At 37.5% G+C, this 21,527-nt stretch overlaps 1 protein-coding gene and 1 long non-coding RNA gene across 4 annotated transcripts in view; one reads left to right on the top strand and one right to left on the bottom strand.

Moving 5' to 3' along the window:
- The window catches only part of PLCL1 (phospholipase C like 1 (inactive)), a 388,297-nt gene that overhangs the window by 230,893 nt on the left and 135,877 nt on the right, over window positions 1-21,527 (bottom strand). The gene's annotated exons all lie outside the window — the stretch shown is intronic.
- Window positions 1-21,527, top strand: part of LOC309631268 — a 46,680-nt gene that overhangs the window by 17,064 nt on the left and 8,089 nt on the right. Inside the window, exon 2 of the long non-coding RNA XR_014246163.1 lies at window positions 1,359-21,509. This is a non-coding gene — a long non-coding RNA (uncharacterized lncRNA). The remainder of the gene's footprint in view (window positions 1-1,358; window positions 21,510-21,527) is intronic.

Here is a 21,527-nt window from a genome sequence, read left to right on the forward strand (position 1 = left end):
AATTTCAATAAAAATGACCTTTGGTTTCAAATTTAAGTTTAATAGTTTGTGCATTTTTCAAAACAGAAAAGTAGGTCTTTCTTTGTGCTTTTCCTAAAAGAGAAAAAAAAAAAATACTACACCCTATTTGTTTATCAATTTTCATGTGCACTTGCCATAAATTCACTAATGTTAAGTATAAGTATCTGTTTGGATTATTCCCCAAAACTGCATAAACTTAAAATTTTCCATAATGCACACATATGTTGATGCTCAAATTATTTCATCTTAGGAATGGAACCACACCATTTAACCCCTGGGAAAAATGTTAAAATCTCACCCACACATTTGAATCACAAGTCTGACCCATGAAGAAAGATGTCTACTAAGAATCCCTCTTCCCAAATAGTCCTTCCTAATGAGCCAGAGAAGTTGCTAAATCTGGAAACCAGTATAGCTATATCTCCAGAATTTTTGTAAAGATGCCTTTAAGTTGACTTATATAATACCTGGCTATTTGCCTTGAAAAAGCTAATTTTGTTTATTACAATGCTTCTCTGGGCTTTCTATCTTTCTTCTTTGTATACTACCATTAGCAAAAGGCAGAAGGTAACCCTCTGAATGAGAATGTGAGAACATACCAGCCAAATTAATACTTGAAATACCAAAGGCAAGAGACACAGAAGAGGGTGAATACACTAAGGAGGTGCTCACTGCCAGCACCAAGATGAGTTTAGGAGATGAATGGAGACGGAATTAAATAACATTGATTTACATAGTGAGAAAGTCATTCCCTTTTTGGTTCAGTTCTGATTGCAACATGGAGAACATCTAAGTTTGGTGCTAGTTTTTAACACCACTCTAACAGTAAGCTGTGGTAGATTAAAATGACCACAAATTCTTTGCCATTCTATCCCTGTATCTGTACCAGCCTTAGTGACTTCTTAACCAATAGAATGTGACTAAGATATTATGAGACTTCAGAGGCTAGGTCATAAGAAGCCCTGTAGGGTCCACCAAGATGTCTTTGAACAATTACTCTTAGATCCCAGCTGCTATATGTGAGAAGGACAAGCCACACGAAGAAGCGATGTGTAGGCCCTACAGTACAATCCTAAGGGAAGTCTCAGCAAACCGCCAGCATCTATTGCCCAACCAGAGAGAGTCATCACAATGCAGTGGTTAAGAATCCACCTGCCAACGCAGGGGACACAGGTTCAATCCCTGGTCCTGGAAGATCCCACATGCCACGGAGAAACAAAGCCCATGAGCCACAACTACTGAGCCTGCACTCTAGAGCCCACGAGACACAACTACTGAGCCTGCGTGCCACAACTGAAGTCTGTGTGCCTAGAGGCCATGCTCCGCAACAAGAGAAGCCACCACAATGAGAAGTCTGTGCACCGGAACGAAGAGTAAACCCTGCTCACCGCAGCTAGAGAAAACCCGCGTGCAGCAACAAAGACCCAACGCAGCCATAGATAAGTAAATAAATAAGAAAGCCATCATGGCATCCAGCCCAGCTGAGCCTTCAGATGACTCCTGCTCCAGCTGCTAACTGCAACCACATGAGAGACCCCAACTGAGAACAACCAGATGACCCAAGTCAACCCACAAAAATGTGAGAAATAGTCGTAAAATGTCATTTTAAGCCCCAAATTTGGGTGGTTTGTTTTGCAGCAACTGATAACCAGAACAATTCCTGCTCTCCCTTTGCAAGATAAAGAGAATAGGCTCAGGTTCAGCAAGTACAGAGGCCAATAGTAGAAAGTATAAAAAGACTGTTTTCTTTTCATCTCATTTATGTTTGTGGCAATTGATAGTGAGTTTTTTATTGATGGTAACGATTAGAAAGAGAAATGTCATATGAATATATTTAGGCTGACAAATTTTTAAAATATCAAGGAAATTATCATTTGAGTTTGAAAGCTTATAACAAAAAATGTGATTGTGAATGGCTGACATTTGGAAAACACTGCACAAAGAGATGAATGTTAACATGGAGAGGTTCTAAAAGGACAGACTGGGATCAGGAAACAGAAATCTGTTATTTTGCTTAGGAGAGGTAAAACGGCATTGCAAAATCAAGAAGTAGGTTCAGTCCATACTTGACATGTTCTCATGTTCTCTGTTCAGATGTCACCGTATATTCCTGAGTTTCCACTGCAGGATCTGCTGGCAACCCTGACCTCTCCCACAGGGGTTGTGTGGAGGCTCTGTGGCATTGCCGTCCTGATACTGTTCACTCCATATACTCTTTAGAGGTTAAAAGAAATCACCAAGAGCCCACTGAAGTTTGACAAGTTATTTGCTGACATGCTGTGAACAGGAAGTTCACACATGTTGCAGAGCAGCAAATAAGGATTCATAAAGACGAGAGAGAAAGCAAAGACAGACCAAAAGCCATTAACAGGCAAGCAGCATAGTTTGAATACAATGAGAGGTGCCCTTCAAATTAAGATTGAATTTGATTCAGAATGTGTTTGGAATACAGAAGAATAAAAGATAAATGTGCTATGAAAGAAGTGACTTTAAATGTTATACTCAGGGGCATTTGAAAGTGAGTAGAAAAATCAGGCCACTGGCCAGAAGAGAGATCAAAATGAGAAGAGGCTAATGACAAAGGTATGGGAAGGGCTTGGTAGGAGGTTCTGCAGGCACAGAGGAGGTCTCAGTGAGTGAGTGAGTGAGTGAATAAGTGAGTAAATGGAAACAACTGTAATTTAAGTACAACTAGTAGACCATTAACATTTGTGATGGATGTCCTCGGGCTTCTGTAATTACAAAAATAGCATATGATTTCCTCTATAAAATACACATATGAGAAGATATGGGTATAGACTTTCTCCTTGACTGTGAATGGCTCCAACAAACCAGGCTTGCATTCTCAATGTCATATTTATGACTTGACAGAATTATAAAGCACTGCATTGCAGAGCTTAAGGTCCATTCCCAAATACTGGAAACTGAAAATGTTACATTTGGGAAAGCTTAAGAATCTACTTGTAGAAATTAGAACACTCCCTAACACCATACACAAAAATAAACTCAAAATGGACTAAAGACCTACATGTAAGGCCAGACACTATCAAACTCTTAGAGGAAAACATAGGCAGAACACTCTATGACAGAAATCACAGTAAGATCCTTTTTGACCCACCTCCTAGAGAAATGGAAATAAAAACAAAAATAAACAAATGGGACCTAATGAAACTTAAAAGCTTTTGCACAGCAAAGGAAACCATAAACAAGACGAAAAGACAACCCTCAGAATGGGAGAAAAGATTTGCAAATGAAGCAACTGACAAAGGATTAATCTCCAAAATTTACAAGCAGCTCATGCAGCTCAATATCAAAAAAACAAACAACCCAGTCCAAAAATGGGCAGAAGACCTAAATAGCCATTTCTCCAAAGAAGATATACAGATTGCCAACAAGCACATGAAAGAATGCTCAACATCATTAATCATTAGAGAAATGCAAATCAAAACTACAATGAGATATCATCTCGTAGTGGTCAGAATGGCCATCATCAAAAAATCTACAAACAATAAATGCTGGAGAGGGTGTGGAGAAAAGGGAACCCTCTTGCACTGTTGGTGAGAATGTAAATTGATACAGCCACTGTGGAGAACAGTATGGAGGTTCCTTAAAAAAACTAAAAATAGAGCTACCATATGACCCAGCAATCCCACTACTGGGCATATACCCTGAGAAAACCATAATTCAAAAAGAGTCATGTACCAAAATGTTCATTGCAGCTCTATTTACAATAGCCAGGACATGGAAGCCACCTAAGTGTCCATCGACAGATGAATGGATAAAGAAGATGTGGCACATATATACAATGGAATATTACTCAGCCATAAAAAGAAATGAAATTGAGTTATTTGTAGTTAGGTGGATGGACCTAGAGTCTGTCATACAGAGTGAAGTAAGTCAGAAAGAGAAAAACAAATACCATATGCTAACACATATATATGGAATCTAAGAATAAAAAAAAACAAAGTTCATGAAGAACCTAGGGGCAAGATGGAAATAAAGACACAGACCTACTATAGAATGGACTTGAGGATATGGGGAGGGGGAAGGGTAAGCTGTGACAAAGTGAGGGAGTGGCATGGACATATATACACTACCAAACGTAAAATAGATAGCTAGTGGGAAGCAGCCACATAGCACAGGGAGATCAGCTCGGTGCTTTGTGACCACCTAGAGGGGTGGGATAGGGAGGGTGGGAGGGAGGGAGGCACAGGAGGGAAGAGATATGGGAATATGTGTATATGGATAGCTGATTCACTTTGTTATAAAGCAGAAACTAACACACCATTGTAAAGCAATTATACTCCAATAAAGATGTTAAAAGAAAAAAAAAAAAAAAAAGGAATCTACTTGTATTCACTTGGGAAGAAATTTCTTCCCAGAAGCTGAGCATTGATGACTGATTAAGCAATCCACTGGCTAGAACTGAGCTACTCCACCCAAAATTCAAGCTAACTGATTTTTTTAGCCAACTGATTTTTCAGACTTCCCCTATACAGTTTTATAGTGTATAAATAAATCCTCCACAACTATGAAGAATTTATTTTATATTTTTTACTTTATCACCCAAATAAAAACCAACATTTTTCTAAATACTTAAATGTTTTCAGTGTGGGAAACTGTATGTGTTGTTGATAATTTCCTAGCTAATACATTCATAAATTGGAGATTATTAATAATTATATCACTATTCACAAAAGTCCATCAGGAAAAGTCAAGAGGAATTCTTAATCCTTTGATTGATAAGCCACTTTTTCCATCTTAAAAACAGCCACTTTTTGTTACATCTCAGGATGGTCTACTCCCCTAATTTATTCAACAAATTGGTAGGAAAACCAGAGCTAGAAATCTATATTCCCTTCACTTTATTCTATGTTCAATTCTAGATCATCCCCAATTGTTATGGAAACACTAATTGTTTAATCCTTCACTATTCAGAATTTTCAGGCAACCACTTAAGTCCTCAGAATATAATGCTTACTTTTCTACTGAAGACCCGCAAAATGAGAAAGATATTTGAGCTGCCACCTGCCCCATGCGGACAGGCAGGTCAACCTAATGCTTGAGACCTTGACTGTGGAGTCAGCCTCAGCTCTTTGGACCTTCAGGAAACAGCTTGAGCCCTCCGTGCTTCTGTTTCCTTGTCTGTAAAGTGTTGACAATCGCCGTATTGCTCATGGGGTTGTTGTGAAGCTTAAATAGAGTAATATGTGTAAAATACTCTATACAATGCATGGCAGAGTAAGCACTATATGAATCTTAGTCACTACTATTATTGTTGTTATTAGAATTTACCACAATTAAAATTAGCTCAAATCTAAAGGTGAATCTATCAGAGCCTCCTCCATGGTTAATACCAATGGAAGAGTCACTTGAAAAGATGTTTGTGTATCGTGATATAACTGCTTTCAATTCCCCAGCAATTAAGAATTCATCCATCAACCTGCACTTGATATCTCTATCAGTGCCCAGAACTCTGTATATAGGGGGCTTTCTTAAATCACACAGCCCAAATGCAAGAGGGAAAAAAATACAGGAACCCAAAATACAGAGATAATAACACAAGATTGCATAGCTGCTAGATTATAAGATACCAACCACAAGATTTGTAGAAATTCTGAGAAAAATCAGTGTGGGCCAGAGAAGTCAGCTGACATTTCAGAAAAGATACACAATTTCTGTTGGTCCTTAAGCTCAAAGAAGTGCATTTCATGTGGAGAGACAGTGTGATCAAAGGTAGAGAGGCAGGAACAAGAGTGGAGATGCATAGAAATTAAGCAACAAAGCAGAGAGATTTTTGAGGGTAAGTACAGATGAGTTTCTCCAAATGTAAGCTAAAAAAATGCTTGTTTATTTATTAAAATTGTACTTATATTTTTACTTTCAACTTTTATCTGTTTAATTAAATTACACTGCCTTTATCAGAAGCGTACATCTGTCAGAATTAAATATGAGTACATTTCTGCATGCCAATATTTATAATCAAGGCATACATTCTTACCACAGCTAAAAACTTTTCAGCCCCAAACTTTGAAAAGGACTCCAATTAATACAGGTGCCTCTTATTTTTCTATCCCATAAGTTTTCTGACATTATAAGTAACACTCAGCAAATGATACATGCCTTACATAATCTGAGTGGCTTACTACTATATTCTGAATATTTGTATCCCCGCAAAATTCGTATGTTGAAAGCTAACACCCAGTGTGATGGTATTTGTAGGTGGGGCCTTTAGGAGTCCATTAGGTTATGAATGCAAAGTCTTCATGAATTATTCCCCTTATAAAAGAATCCCCAAAAAGTTCGCTTGTCCCTTTCACCTTGTTGTGAGGCTATAGCAAGAAGATGACCATCTATGAATCAGGAAGCAGGCTCTCACCAGACATCAAATCTGCCAGTGCCTTGATCTTGGACTTCCCAGTCACCAAAACTGTGAGAAGTAAATTTCTGTTGTTTATAAGCCACCTGTCTATGGTATTCTGTTATAGCAGCCCAAATGGACTAAGATACTTGCTATCATTTAATATAAACCAACTTTTCAAAGAAATATAATCACTAGACACTAAAGGCATAAATATACCTTCAATTTCATCTCTATATCCTTTTTCATTGAGCTGGGAAATTAAACTGCTCATAAATCAAAATACAAAGGGCTTATGTGCTTTGGTTTGCAATGAGCATCAAACTGGTTTGCAAATAATGCTGGATATTTGTCCACTTTTTGAAAACAGCTGCAATATATTTACAGAAAATATGCCAACTCATTCCATTCTTAGTTTTATATATATTTCCCTTCTAGAGGGCAAAAAACCATAACAAGTGTATCTTTTTACACTATACACTGTCCATAATAACTACAATAATTTGGGTACACATTAAACTATGTAAGCAAACTTAGGTACTTCTACATATTTTATTATACACTGCTCTATTTTGCAAACATTTCATCAACTTCACTTAGTAGAAGTGTTACAATAAAATGAAGCATCCATTTGGTTAATAATAAAGAAAAGATGAGGATACCATTTCAGGAGCTAGAAAAATAGTAACAATTTCCAATTCCAGGAAAGAAATCTGTCTTCCTCAAGCGCTCTGTGCTCTGCCTGTCACTGATGTAGCATCTCATACTACAGTGTGGTATCCAGTTTTCTCATGTTTCACAAGCCACTCAACATCAAAAGCACTAGAGAGAAAGATGATACAAGTGAGCCTCCCAGGCAGCATTCTGAGACAGTCTATGGAACAGTTGTCCCTATGACACTACCCTGTAGGAATAGCTATACTATTCTGGGCAGCATTGTGCTTAATATATTACATTCAAAAGTTTAATTTGAGAGACCACTGATAAATTTTAAGTTACAGAACCAAAAAGACAAAAGGATAAACAAGGACCCCGTTGTTATTAACTCTGTGTCGAGGCATGTCATATATTATCTTAATCAATCATCACAATGACCTTATGACATAGGCATTATTATTATTCTCATTTTACACATGAGGAAATCAAAACATAGAGAAGTTAAGAGGCTTGCCTAAGATCACAAAACTAGGAAATGGTGTAGCCAAGATTCAAACTCAAGCACTCTGACTTAAGATGTTGTGATTTTTCTTCCACTGCCTTAACAACATGAAAATTTATTTCTCATCACACTACAAGTCCAACACAGGTCATGTGGCAAGGGTGGGAAATGGTTCTGCTCTTCATAACCACACAGAAAATTAGGCATACAGAAGGCATACAGAAGATAGATACATATTTCCTCACTCAGCAAGACAAGGAAAACGAATGTAACAAATCTCACACCAGCTCTTAAAACTTCTTCCAGGAAAAAGCATAAGTCATTTCCTCTCCTATTTCATTGGTCACCACAAGTCAGGTGCTATGCCAAACTTCAAAGAAGGTGAGAAATGCAATCTTACTATGTGCCAGGAAGGCAGAGAGCCAAAATATTTCAGAACAGAACTAGTGACAGCCATAAAGGAAGTCAATGAATGGACAAAAGGAGTGTTAGAATTGGCAAGAAGGTGGAACTTCCAAGAACAACCTCAATATCTTTTAGTTATGTTGAAAGATCAGCATGGCAAATGGTATATGGTATAAATGCCCTAAAGGAAAAAAAATTGTGCTTCAGTAGAAAACTATGTATTGTCTAGAAAACACCCCTCTGAGTTATCTGATTTTGATTCTATGGATGTTATTTTACAACACTGTAAATTGTAGGTAACTGACTGCAATGCAAAATAATTTTTGTCTATAGACTTGTAAATTCTGTCTTGTCCAATAGAGGTTAAAATGACTTGTCCTGCCCAGAGAATCAGCTATTTCTCTAAGGAGCCCTGGTTCCTTTCATTAGAGAATGGTATTAGAGACCAAGATATGTACAAGAAGTGTGCTTGTTGCTACTAGAATGTCATTGTTTCTAGGTACCCTCAGCTGTCAGAGCAAGGAGATATGTGTGTATACTAACCCATGTATATACACAAATCTATAAATATCTCTATATGTATCCATCTTTATCCATACTAAGCTAAACATGAGTTCATACTGATGTCTCCAACTCTAATCCATTACCACATGGATTATTCTAGCCTCTTCCCCTGGCTTATTTGTAAACTCTCACTCCAACAGTGGGAAAACTGGCTCCCACCATCTACCACTCACTTATTTAATTGTTCATTTCCAGCTCACATGTATAGCTGCATCAGAATTGTTTACTCATATCCCATGGAAAATTGAATAATATTTCATTGTATGGATATACCACAGTTTGTTTACCCATTCAGAATTGAAGGACATCTTGGTTGACTCCAGTTTTTGGTGATTGCTAATAAAGCTACCATACACATTCACATTTAAGTTTTTATGTGGTCATAAGTTTTCACGCCAATTTGGTAAATGCCCAGGAGTGCAATTGCTGGATTGTATGGTAAGATTACTTTTAGCTTTGTAAGAAACTGCCAGAGAGCCTCTCACCAACAATGAATGAGAGTTCCTATTGCTCCACATCCTTGCCAGCAATTAGTATTGCCAGGTTTCTTTTTTTTTTTTTTTTGGATTTTTGCCATTCTAAAAGATGTGCAGTGGTATCACATTGCTGTTTTAATTTGAAATTCCCTTATGACATAATTTTGAGCCTCCTTCATATGTTTATTTGTTATCTGTACATCTTCTTTAGTGAGGTGTCTGTTTAGCGATAACTCTTTATCATAAATTATTTTCCTGGGCACTGGGTATCAGAATCCATCCTTGATTTTCCCTTCACTCTAATTTTTGGGCAGCACATGGTATGCAATTTGAATTGGCTTTCTCTAAAAGCCTGCCCTGTTAACTATTACTACTACATCCTGTCCTCCAAGCTGCTGCAGCTGGTGATGATAAGACTACGAGGACAATGACCATGATGACCATGTTAATACGCTTTGAGTGCTAACTAGTGCCAGACACTCGGAGTGCATTGCAGGGATTATTTCATTTACCCTTCACAACCCTAAAAATTAGGTACTATCGGCATCCCTGTTTCATAAATTGGGAAACTGAGACTTTGAGAACATTAAGAAACTTGCCCGTGTTTATAGCTAGTAAGCAACTGAACCACTATTTGAATCCAGGGAGGCTGAGTCCAAAGCCTGTGATTTTAACCACTACGGAATATTCACGCTGCCTAGAAACTAAAGGTTAGAAAGCTAAAAACAATTTATATTCTTTCTCAGTTTTAAAAAATACTTCATATGAGACACCAAATCAGTCATTTTGGGAAACTATGAAAAAAATCATCACTACCTGTGAAACAGGAATGGAACAACCACTCATCTCCACAAACAACTGATGAGTAGTCAAAATAATGAAACTTAATGCTGGAAATGTACTGCTACTGAGTAAGATACAGAAGAGGTAAGATACAGAGAGGCACAGTCTTTGCCTCAAGGATGTAATGCTTAGGACAAAGGAAGATTCCATCGTCTCCAAGTCATAGAAATTACATGACCACAAGCAGCACAGAACTGTGCCTATCAGATTCCTCAACTGTAGCAACTAAATCTGCTGTATTGTTTGATGCTACTTTAGCCATTTCTTCCATTGTCCTCTGAAAAATCTTCTGCTAATTCTAGAAATCACTGTGGCTAAGATACCTCAGGAAGTGTCATTGGCAAAATTTTGAATGACCCCTCAATGCCTCCCAGCCTCCCCACCACCACGTCCCACCAGCCACATGAGTTGGAGCTTTAAGATGGAGGGGAAATCACTCCCTTATCAGAAACAAATGGGGTGTCAGTGCCTCATGGAAGTGAATGCTGCTGGGCTAGAAATCATCATTAGGACACCTGAAATCCTCGCTGAGGATTAGCCAGCCACGTCTGTGAAAGGAGCACGTGCTGTTAAGATGCTCTACCTTCCTCTGCTTAAGTCTCAGCACCACTCAACTGGGAACTTCATATCCTGCTGTCATCAAGACTTTTTTTCTTTTTAATCTCCTTCTAAAAAGTAAAATGTTAAGTTTGGGAAAAAACTTCCCTTTATCACAGAGTTCCTGGAAAGAATGTCTTCTATTCCATCTCTTTCTTTCACACTTGACACTTAAAATCCCTCCTAAACTCATTCCTCATTTAAATATGGGCAGGAAGTAAGATTTGGACCTCCTGGCTTTCTATAAAATGGGACTGTGTAATACAAATCCTGCTACTTTATTTTGCATGGTTGATGCTGCCATTACTTCTTCTAATGGATTATCTTTGAGATCAGCTTTAATCATGTGAATCATTATTGCTTCCAAACATTAAAAAAAGAAAGCAGATTATTTGAAGGTTAAACCCCTTCTGAGCTCCAAGTTTATTAATCACTTCAATCTCATTGGGAAGATGGGATTGTTCTTAACCTGAACTGCAAGCTAAGGAATGAGGCCAAAACAAGAATCCAGGATCTTTGGAACTCTAACTGGTATTTTGGCTCCTTGGGAAGAGTTCCATGTCCTTAACAATGTTTTAAACAGATGCTCCCTTATCCCACTCTTAATTCCAACAAGATGAGTCATGTTCCAGGTTACTTTAGGAGGAAACAAGTGTTGCTCAGCCACTGTGTTGCTCCCTTCCAGGCATTAGCTGGTCCGCTGTTTACTTGTAAGGAACGGTGCCTCCTGGAGTTAGACAGCCATCGCCTTGTGTCGTGACCCCATCTATGCCAGTCATAATGGGCTGAGAGCAAGAACTGTGTCCTTTCATCTCGGTATCCCCTGCACAGAGTAGGTACTCAATAAACATAGAGTTAACTGACTTAATATATCACCCTGAGACACACAGGGTTCTTATTGATAAATCTGTTTAACAGTATCTCTTTCATGTGCTGAGGACACGTTTCAACCTAAAAATATACTACAAAGTAAATAGGACCTATACATTTGCACGAAAATATAAATCAGATATTCACTTTTTTCTTTTTCTTTACATTCCACTTCACAGTGTCTGCAATTTACTCTCAAATGCTTCAACATTATGAATGTGTGAATTAATAAGTTAAGCTAAAGGGTTTCAGTTACCTTAATCAGGGACTCACCCTCCTGGGATAGTTAGCGAATATTTCATCAGAAAGGCCATACTTAGCTACCACTTATGTAGCACTATTTATCGTGCGAGGCACTCTTCAAGAGTATTAATATTATTCATGTAATCCTCACAACAACTTTATGATTTAAGTACTATACTTATCCCCTTTTGCAAATGAAAAGACTGAGTCAGCAAGAGTCTGTAACTTGCCGAAAGTCACACGGTTGATTGGTGACAGAGGTGGGATTCACACTCAAGCAGCTCTGAGCCAGAGTCTGCATCTTGCTGCACAAAGTTTAGAGATTAAACTCTGATTAAACTCTACTCTACTGCAATACCATGGTATATAATCATTGGGATGCATACATCTCAGAGTTTACACATCCACTGAGTTGGGCCTTCTACCAAAATTATTTACAGTCTGTCCTGTGACAGATAATGATGGTCACCAAATTTTCTTCCTGTGCTCCTATATTTTCCAGCCTTTTTGTTCTAGTTAGTACAGACATCTTTATTAAACATTTTTGGTCAAAATTTTTCTTCCATTTGATATTATACAGGAATTTGAAGTCTCATATTATTTAACAACTATCTGATAATGTGGTATACAGTTCCTTTTATCAGGACCTCATCCTCCATATTGTTTAACAATCCTCTGTTGAGTGCATTCATTCAAATGATAAATATTTATTGAACAACTATTATGTAACAACCACTGGGTTCTGTGAAACAGAACAGATAAGAAATTCTTTCTTTGAAGAGCTTACATTCTAGTGTGGGGGAACAGACAATAAACATAAAATATAAATAGTGTAATATAAAAGAAAGAAAGAAAGGAAGGAAGGAAGGAAGGAAGGAAGGAAGGAAGAAAGAAAGAAAGAAAGAAAGAAAGAAAGAAAGAAAGAAAGAAAGAAAGAAAAGAAAGAAAGGCCATACTATCAGTGGCTACTACAAATGCTCCAAATCTCTTTATCTCTGATCATAACCAGAGGCTTTACTAATTAGCATAATGAATGTTAGAAATGAGTTTACTAAGTAGCATAATGAATGTTAGAAATGAGTTTTCATAGTTTTCAATGGCTTGTTAGGGGAAAAGGGCAAGTTAGGGATATGGGATTAAGAGATACAAACTACTATGTATAAAATAGATAAGCAACAAGAATATACTGTATAGCATGGGGAATTATAGCCACTATCTTTCAATAACTTTTAATGGAGTATAATCTGAATCACTATGCTGTAAGCCTGAAACTCATATAGTATTGTAAATCAACTATACTTCACTTTTTTAAAAAAGAAAAACATATGGCTTATTATTTGGTACAACGGATGTTAAAAATGGACTGTCATTGGCAAAATTATTGATATTCAGGATACATGAATTGGTTAGAAAATATTACAGAGACACTTCCCACCCTAGCATGAAAAGGGCATAGGAACCTAGGAGACCCTTCGCCTCCACCCTCCAAGATGGCATTGAAGGCTACGCTAAACAATCCTGAGCCCAGCCATAGGTTGGGAGGATTCTGGGAAAGAGCTAACTGAATCCTGCCCCAAGAATATTGTCTTATCTTGAGGGAATCTGCCATGCCATATGTGGACAAAGCATTTCTTCCCTGACCACTTGCAGCTTCATTAAGTTTACAGAACAAGTTGTCTAATTAATGTTCATCTTAAAATATCTGAAACATGTCTGTGTGTGTGATGGAATTTGGTCAAATCTTAATGTCATTGTAACTTGGTAGGGGAGTGTAGTGAAGAAGCTAACCATTGCCCACCCTAACTACTGGTAGCTGTTCTCTATCACTAAGAGTTCCATATAACACACTGGCTTAGGTCAGTTTGCAACACCCCTATAAACTGGTTGCTGTTTCTTGCTGCTTGTATTTTGTTTGTGCTCATGCTAAGAAAGCTTTCACTATTAAGCAGGCTTTTCTACAGCTGAACATATTATTGACAGAGAACAGAATTAGCAACTTCATTAGGGTATGGGACTCTTAACTTGGCAAAGTGGCGCTTGGGAGTACCACATATGATTAACACATACATGGAAACCTTCCAAGTCTTTTCACATAGGCATTTTTTGCCTGGTAACTAAAAGCCACCTCTGCCTTCAGAAGGAAGGAGTGGGGAACACCCATGAAGTCACAACACAGGGAAAGCTATTTACTTCCTATCCTTTATGCTAAACGCAGTTTCTGCTTTGCTCCCATCATTTTACCTCTATGTATTTCAGCTTACATTGTTGAATTGCAATTACACTGTTGAAGTCAATGGACCTTTTCCAAACCAAAATCTAAAGGTCTGGCAAAAAAAGAGAAAGATTTTAACATTCCTTGCCTAGTCAGAAAACCGAGTTAATGGTTCACAGTCAGCACCCGCTTCCTCAACCATGACTTTGTGTGATAGCTAAGGCAGTGAATAGCTTCAATAGTCCCTGCAGCAGTGTCCAAGGCACCCATTCAAACCTATTTTTAATGAGACCTAAAGGGTCTGGTATTAGGAAATAACCCTGGACATGTTACGATGTATGAAGTTGTAGCACCTCTCTCCATTTTCTTCAAAAGCATGACTTTCCAGAGATTGCTATGCACGCAAGGAATGCATTCCAGGGGGGCTTGGAATGCTTCTCTGTGTGTTCTGGCAGGGACTAAGGGGCAGCAGCTACTGGAGCCTGGGACAAGAAGCACAGGCTATGTTACAGGTCATTGAGCAAATGGCCAATGTTTTACTGAACACCATTCTTGATCTGTTGTTCCAACCAACATTATATTCTAAAAGTGCTCAGGTACAAGACTCAGGATATATGCATTTCACACAAGTTAAATAGGATGCTAGAGAAAGAAGAGAAGGAAAAGAGAGGAATGATTAACAATATCAGGAATGCCCGAATTCTGCCTACCTAATGCTCATGATACCAGCAAGCAATGGATGATCTTCAAAAGGCAAATAAAATATACTCTGCCACGCAGTTCTAATTTGTATTAAATCTTTATCATCTCTGAAGGAAACATGATTTTTTTCTATTCCTGAAGAAAATCTGGTCTTTGCATATTCTCTCAAAGGTTTCTCTTTTCCAAATTACTAAACTTATTAAAGATGAGTAAATCGATATCACAAATATGTGCTCCCATTTGGGGCTTTTAAATAAAGTGCATTGTACCCAAAATATCAACTTTCTGGATTAGGATTCATTTTACAATGTGCGCAAACTTAATTTGTTTTAAATGAACACCATGTCCATTAATTTTACATCAAAGTGTAAAGCTTTCATTTCTGGATAGTCTTTATTGATTCCAGCTTCCCTCTTACAACTTTTCAGAGCAAAAACAAACACACAAAGTTATTGAACTTTGAAGTAAATACCAAATGTAACATGCATTACATTGAACACAAAGTTATTTACTTCTCTAGTAATTTACTGCAGGATATTTGAGTTGGGCAGAAGAGAATTAAGAAATTAACTCTTAATTAACCTGGAGTTCAAGTTGAAGAGACTTCAAGGGGGTTTTTCCAAGTTGCTGGGAGAAAAGAAATGTGGTTCAGTATCTGAGGCCTACCGGAACAAAGAGATGAAGACTGCTTCCAAGTAATTGCCATCAAGTGGAGAAGAGACAGACATGCAGTGAGAAACAAAATGAAATAAGTTATGGGGTAAGGTTATAAACAAAAACAAAAACAAAAAAACCTGAAAGGGTAAAACAAGGAATAACTGTTTCTGAGGAGTGGTGGGGCAGAGGTATGGCCTGGGAAAAGCTTTTGGAGAAGGGAAGTGAGAAATGGAGCTAACTTTTGTTGGGCACCTACTAATTGATGCCTAAGTAGGACAAGATGGTCCACTTAAATCTTAAAATAGCCCTCTGAGGAAGATACGTTTTTACATAGGATGAAGCTGAGGATTACACAACATAAATGCTTGGCATCTTTAATTAAAGATCGTGCAGCTAGGAAAGAACAGACAGAACGAGATAGAACCCATATGTGAATAGTTCCAAAGTTCATGCTCTTTTGACTAAAAACACTTGTTTTCCTGAGAAGATTTGCTAACCACTTTATATACATTAACCCGTCTAATCTCACTTAGTCCCCGTCTAACACCCTGTGCAATAGGCTTATTAACCCCGTTTTACCGATAAGAAAAACAAGTCCAAAGAAGCAAATTAACTTGACCAAAGTTTCATACTGTGAGTGAGGACCAAGATTTAAACATGGTTCTGTCTCACTCTAACTTGAAGATGAGCTTGAAACCAGAATAGAACTGCAAGAGGTGGGGATCGAAAGACAGGTACAAATAGAGCTCCCTTCTGTACTGATGCCTGGAGGCCACAGTATGTGAAAAGCCAGAACTGAAGGTCTACTGGATTTTTCATTTTCCCAAAGAACATTTACTACATCATATGACCCTTATCAAAGGGCAGACAGTATAAACTTTACAAGCTGACTGCTACTAGCACAACTTTTCCCTAGAGAACTCCACTCTCCAAAATTCCAGGCCACCATCCAAAATTCCAAATATCCTCTCAGAGAGCAAACTCTGAGGTAAACAGATCCCAACCTCAGAGAGTAACTGAGGAGCTTCTGGCTATGAGTCAGGAGATTAGGCACTGCCTTGATTCATCTCTGCAAAAGCTGTCTATGGGGCTTCCCAGGGACATGAGTAGGAAGTGGGTCAGGAAGGAATCAATAACAGCCACCCACAAATGTACATGTAAGCACTATAAAGGGAGTGACTGAGGATACCTTGGAAAGCTTCTCAGGACACAAAGCCAGTCCTCTATGTTGCAGCAAACCGTGGTTTTTCTGGGTATGAATTTTCAGTGCCCACTGCTGTTCCTTGGCAAAAAAGAACTCAGGAATGAACTTTTAATAGCATTCTCCCAAACCAGAATGGATGACAAAGGTTTTTCCAGCTATAAATGGAAACTTGTCCTGGCTAGGCCAAGTACCTGAAGGAGACTCTCCAGTTCTTCTCTGACGTATGAATGATGATCTAAACAACAAATTCCAAGCTTAAAACAGCTGATGTATGAATGATGATCTAAACAACAAATACCAAGCTCAAAACAGTTTCCAAGGGAAGAAAAGAGAAATCAGTTAACTAAATGGGTGCATACCTTCTGAAATAGAAGCAATGGGAAATTGCTGCATTAATCTGTGAAGATTAAATCTTCCACCAAAGGAGTAGCAAAAGTCTCATGTTTGGCCTTTTTTTTGTGACAATACTCTTCTATAACTTTACAGACTTTTAAATGATCACTATCTTCACTCTTGAAACAAAGAGGTCAAGTACTTTTCCACAATGAGTTAAATTCTTAAGAAAATTATAAGTGATCTTTTATTTAACAAAGTGCAATGTACTTTACATAAATTTTCTATTTTTAAAGCTGATTTTTAAAAATATGACAGAGTATATAATGAAAGAAAAACATCTATTTCAGAGAATATCACCTCTTCTATACTGCAAACATATAGAGAGTTTTTTTTAAAAGAGTTACAATATTTAATGTCATTAGATGAAGATGTGAGCAGGAAGTGCTTATTCCCTTAATCAAGTTTAATCAACATTTATGTTTTAGATAGCTTGGTAAGAAGATACCTTAGAAAGCATCGGTTTTACAAACATGTTAAATGAGGAACTGGTAACCTTGATCCCAAGGAAGAAAATATTTGAGAATAAATTTCTTTTGAGGCATGGATGGAAGAGAAAGTAGACTTGTTATGAATAGCTCCAAAGGCAGAGAAAGGATCACTGGATAGAACAAAACAGATTCAGGGTCAATATAAGGAAGAACTTTTGAACTATTTTAGCTGTTCCAAGATAGAATGGGTAATTCATTCTCTATTGCTAGAAATATTTAACCAAAAGTCAATAAGCATCTGGCAGGCATTCTTTAATATATCTAGCAATAAAGAATAAATTCCTATTCCAATTTTGGCCAGCTCTAATATTTGAGATGTTCTTTCTTATCTCCAAATGGATGTCCCATGGGTTGCTCAAATTCTCAGTCCAAAACTGAATCATAGTTTCTCTCCTAAGCATCATGCCTATTTTTGCTATCTCAGTAAATGGAACCATCATCCTATCCACTGAACAAGTCCAAAACCTAGGCAACATCTTATATGCATCCCTCTAGGGAGGTGTAGTTGGGATAGAAATTTGAAAAATATTTTGAGACATTTGAGAGAGATATTGGAACATGGTGCCAACCTTCACGTCAAAACCCCAATTCTTTTCATCCCAGATATGGTCAGAGAATATAACCTACCAACCAGTCACAATTAGTCACAGAGGGGACCAGGTGGGGCATGTAGATGGATCAGCTCAAACTTTTTACTATCCCTGGGGAACAACCTACAGTGAGCGAGGTGAATTATCTACAGAAGTATGAAAAAAACTGGAGCATTTGTGTAAGTAGATCTCAAAGTGTTTTTCATACAGAGTCACCAAAAGCATGCCCTAAAAATTATATTCTAAAAAAGTTTCAGGTACCTAGAAAGTAAGGAAATGTATTTGTCTAAAAGATAGTCATATCTAATATTCACATATCTAATATTCACAAATATTAGCATTATTTATGTTTTTGATTGTTGACCAAATATTATGCCTGCGATTGACTTTTTTGTTTATTATATGCCACAAACAAAATTTTTCTTTAAAAAATTTTCTCCAATTAATAGAATTTGGAAAGGTATGGTACTATCATATGCATTTAGTTCAAAGATAAAATCACAGTCAGACTAATAGAACTTGCCATTCCTAGAAACGGCCCCAATTTACCACAGCAATTTCCTCAGGAAGGGGGGTGGGAGTAGAAAGCCACTAACCTCCTACACTTGTCTGTCAGCTCATGACGTTCCCTGCTCTGGCATGAGAAACCCAAGAATAGGCATGAGGTGAATTAAAAGTCAGATACTGTAGGCACTCTACTCTGGCTTCCTGGACCTTCTCAGCATATTGCCAAGAATAAACAAAAGAGAAATCTGCAACTCTTCACTAAGCAAAATTTGGCTATCTTCTTCTAAACTTTCTAATACTACTAGAGAAATGAAATAAAAGCATGTAAGAATAACTTTTTAAACCCTACAAAAAGAATAGAAATACATGGGGTGAAATCATGAAGAAAAAGGAATAAGGAGCCCAAAGAAGGGATTGGAGAGGCGCACAAACAGAACTTCAAAGGAAATGATAATGTGCTCTTTCTTAAACTGACTTTATGATGGTTACATGGAAATTCAATTCTTTGTTATTTTTATACCTTCAACATACCTAATGAATGCTCTTTTGTAATTATTTAGTAATTAAAACTTTTAAAATTTTTTAATGGAGTAGAAAGGAAGATATCTAGATTTCTGTCCCAAGACTGCCATTGTATAACCTTTAGCCAGACACTTTTCTGGGATTTAGTAAAATACAGACATTGGACTAGAGCAAAGGTCACCAAACTATGGCTCACCGCCTGTTTTTACAAAGATTTATTGAAACATAACCAAGTCCATTCATTTGCATACTGTCTGTGGTTCCTTGCGCATTAAAATAGTAGCTAGCCTTAAATATCTACAATAAAGACCACATGACCTGTAAACCCTAAAATATTTGCTATCTGGTCATTTGAGGAAAGACTCCCAACCCTGAGCTACAGAACTGTTACAACTTCTCCTAACTAATAAAGACTGAAATGAAGAAAAAAAAAATCATATTGAAACATGCTAACATCAGTTGGCCCACTAATGGACCAAAATTTCTTTTTGGTACTTTCCATAAATGTTTGTTTAGGTTAACCACTCTACAGCCTATAAAATCTCATGAACCATGTCAACAGATTTTAGAAACGAATTTTGTGCAAAATGTAGCTTCTTCTTACATCAACAGTAACACAAGTGCAGAATCATCAATTTCCTGCCCTGGATGCTAAAATCTGCCTCTGAAACTAAATCTCATAACTGAAATCCAGGTTGAGAACTCTCAGAACCTAAAACACCCTCTTGTGAAGGATCTCAGCTCACTTAGAATCAGAGAGGTTTATTCCTAGGACTTGATTTACTGTTTCTCCATATGCTGACACAAGGATTATCTCAAGATTTTCAGTCTCTTAACACACATATGTGTGCACATGGAAAAGCCTGGCGTTTGCCATTTTTAAATGCCAAGGGTGGTAAATCCATCCTGCTCTTCATCCCAGTAAGTTCATTTTTATATCTGTGCAAACAATCCTTCAGCCCACAAAACTATTGGGGAGCTGCCTCTGCCAGAGATTAAAAAAAATAGGGCTATACTGTCTACCGAAACTTCTCCTCTATGACCTTAACTTCTTGTTCTCCTCTAAGCTCATGTGATGCCCATGATGCAATGCTGCATTCACACTTGAGACATAGCTGCCTACCCCAAACTTGCAAATGCTGCCTGAAATCCAACAATTATTGATGTTGCCACCCGATCCTTGGATGATCAAGTGGTATGAATGACCAGAAACCATTTCGAATGTCTAACTTCAAATTATGAAAAACCCATGAAATTAACTGAAAATAAGACATTGTTTGGAACTATCCATTTCAGGGTCTATAGATTCACAAGAGCAGCAGACCCAGAGTTCTCTTTCTTGGTTGTACCAGGATAGCTGGACACCAGGCCCACAAAAACAGTGTGGCAGTAAAGAAAAGGGACTACTCAGTCTCCTCGGCCACAGCCAGGATGCTATCCTTGCTTTAACACATAGATAGTGCTTCTGTTGTGGTATTTTAGTTGAAAGCAATAAATCTTTTTTTTCCCTCTAAGAAGACATGTTTATAAGGGTTCATCTGATTTCTTTTATAGCCTGAATTATCCTGTTCACAGATCAAAGTTACTTATTTGATGAGAAATGCTTAACTTAGAAAATTATTTTTGGTATATAGGTCTTTGGGGAATTTTGACTTTTACCAAGAAAGAACACTTGGAGTTGAAATCAGAGGATGTGGATTCTAGTTTCCTGTATCAAACTGTCACCTTGGACAAGGCCATAACCTTTCAAGACCTCGATCTCTGAAGCAAAATTCTAGAATAAGTGGATCTGAAGGTAACTTCTATCCCCTTCCTTCTCAAAAGATTACCTTGCCCCCTAATCTAATGAGTATGAAGCTATGAAACTATCTCCTTTACCCCTACACCTCAAATTACTCTGAATATTAACTCCATAGGTCTTTGTTTCTCTCTCTAAATTGGAAGTATTCTTCCTTCTTATCACAGGTAAATTTTCCACCCTAGCTCTCGACTTCATTCCCTTCTGCTTCTTCTGGAACATTGTTGTTGTTTTAACATGACCCATAATTTTCCACCTCCATGCCTCTGCTCATATGGACTGCCATTCCATCCACCAGAAAATCTTATTCAAGATCCACCACAAACACCACTTCCTACCTCTTGCCTTTTCTGAATCTTGACTAGCCACAATGCCTTTTTCTGGTGCACCTCATCAGCTTTTATTTTATTCATTTATTATGGTGCTCACCTGTATTGCAATGATTGTACACTTGCCCTATCCTTTCTGCTAGATTATAAACTACTTATTTCTTACTCAACTTTGTATACTTTATAATGTCTCACACATAATAAGTATTCAATCTGTACCGAGTAATGATGAATAAAATAGATTGAAAGTCTCCTCATATACTGATTCCATATTCTGATTAGTAAAATCTTAACTTCTATTGTCTGTAGTCCCTACCACGAAAGGGGTACACTTTAGAAAAACCTATCTTTATTATTGAGCAAATTACCTACTAGTCAGATTCAATCCCAAAAGACATCACTTCTCAATGTATATGTACCTAATCCACTTTTCTGTTTGTCTAATTTAGAGACTTTTTTTGAAAATCCAAGGTTGTAAAGTTGAGTAACAGACAGGTTGACAACAAAGGGTTTAAAAAAAAAAAAAAAAGGACTGTTTACAATCTTTGGAGAAAAATCACAGTAGGTGTGGAAACTTTGGAGA

Source organism: Balaenoptera borealis (assembly GCF_965194805.1).
Source record: "Balaenoptera borealis genome assembly, chromosome: 6".
Lineage (NCBI taxonomy): Eukaryota > Metazoa > Chordata > Mammalia > Artiodactyla > Balaenopteridae > Balaenoptera > Balaenoptera borealis.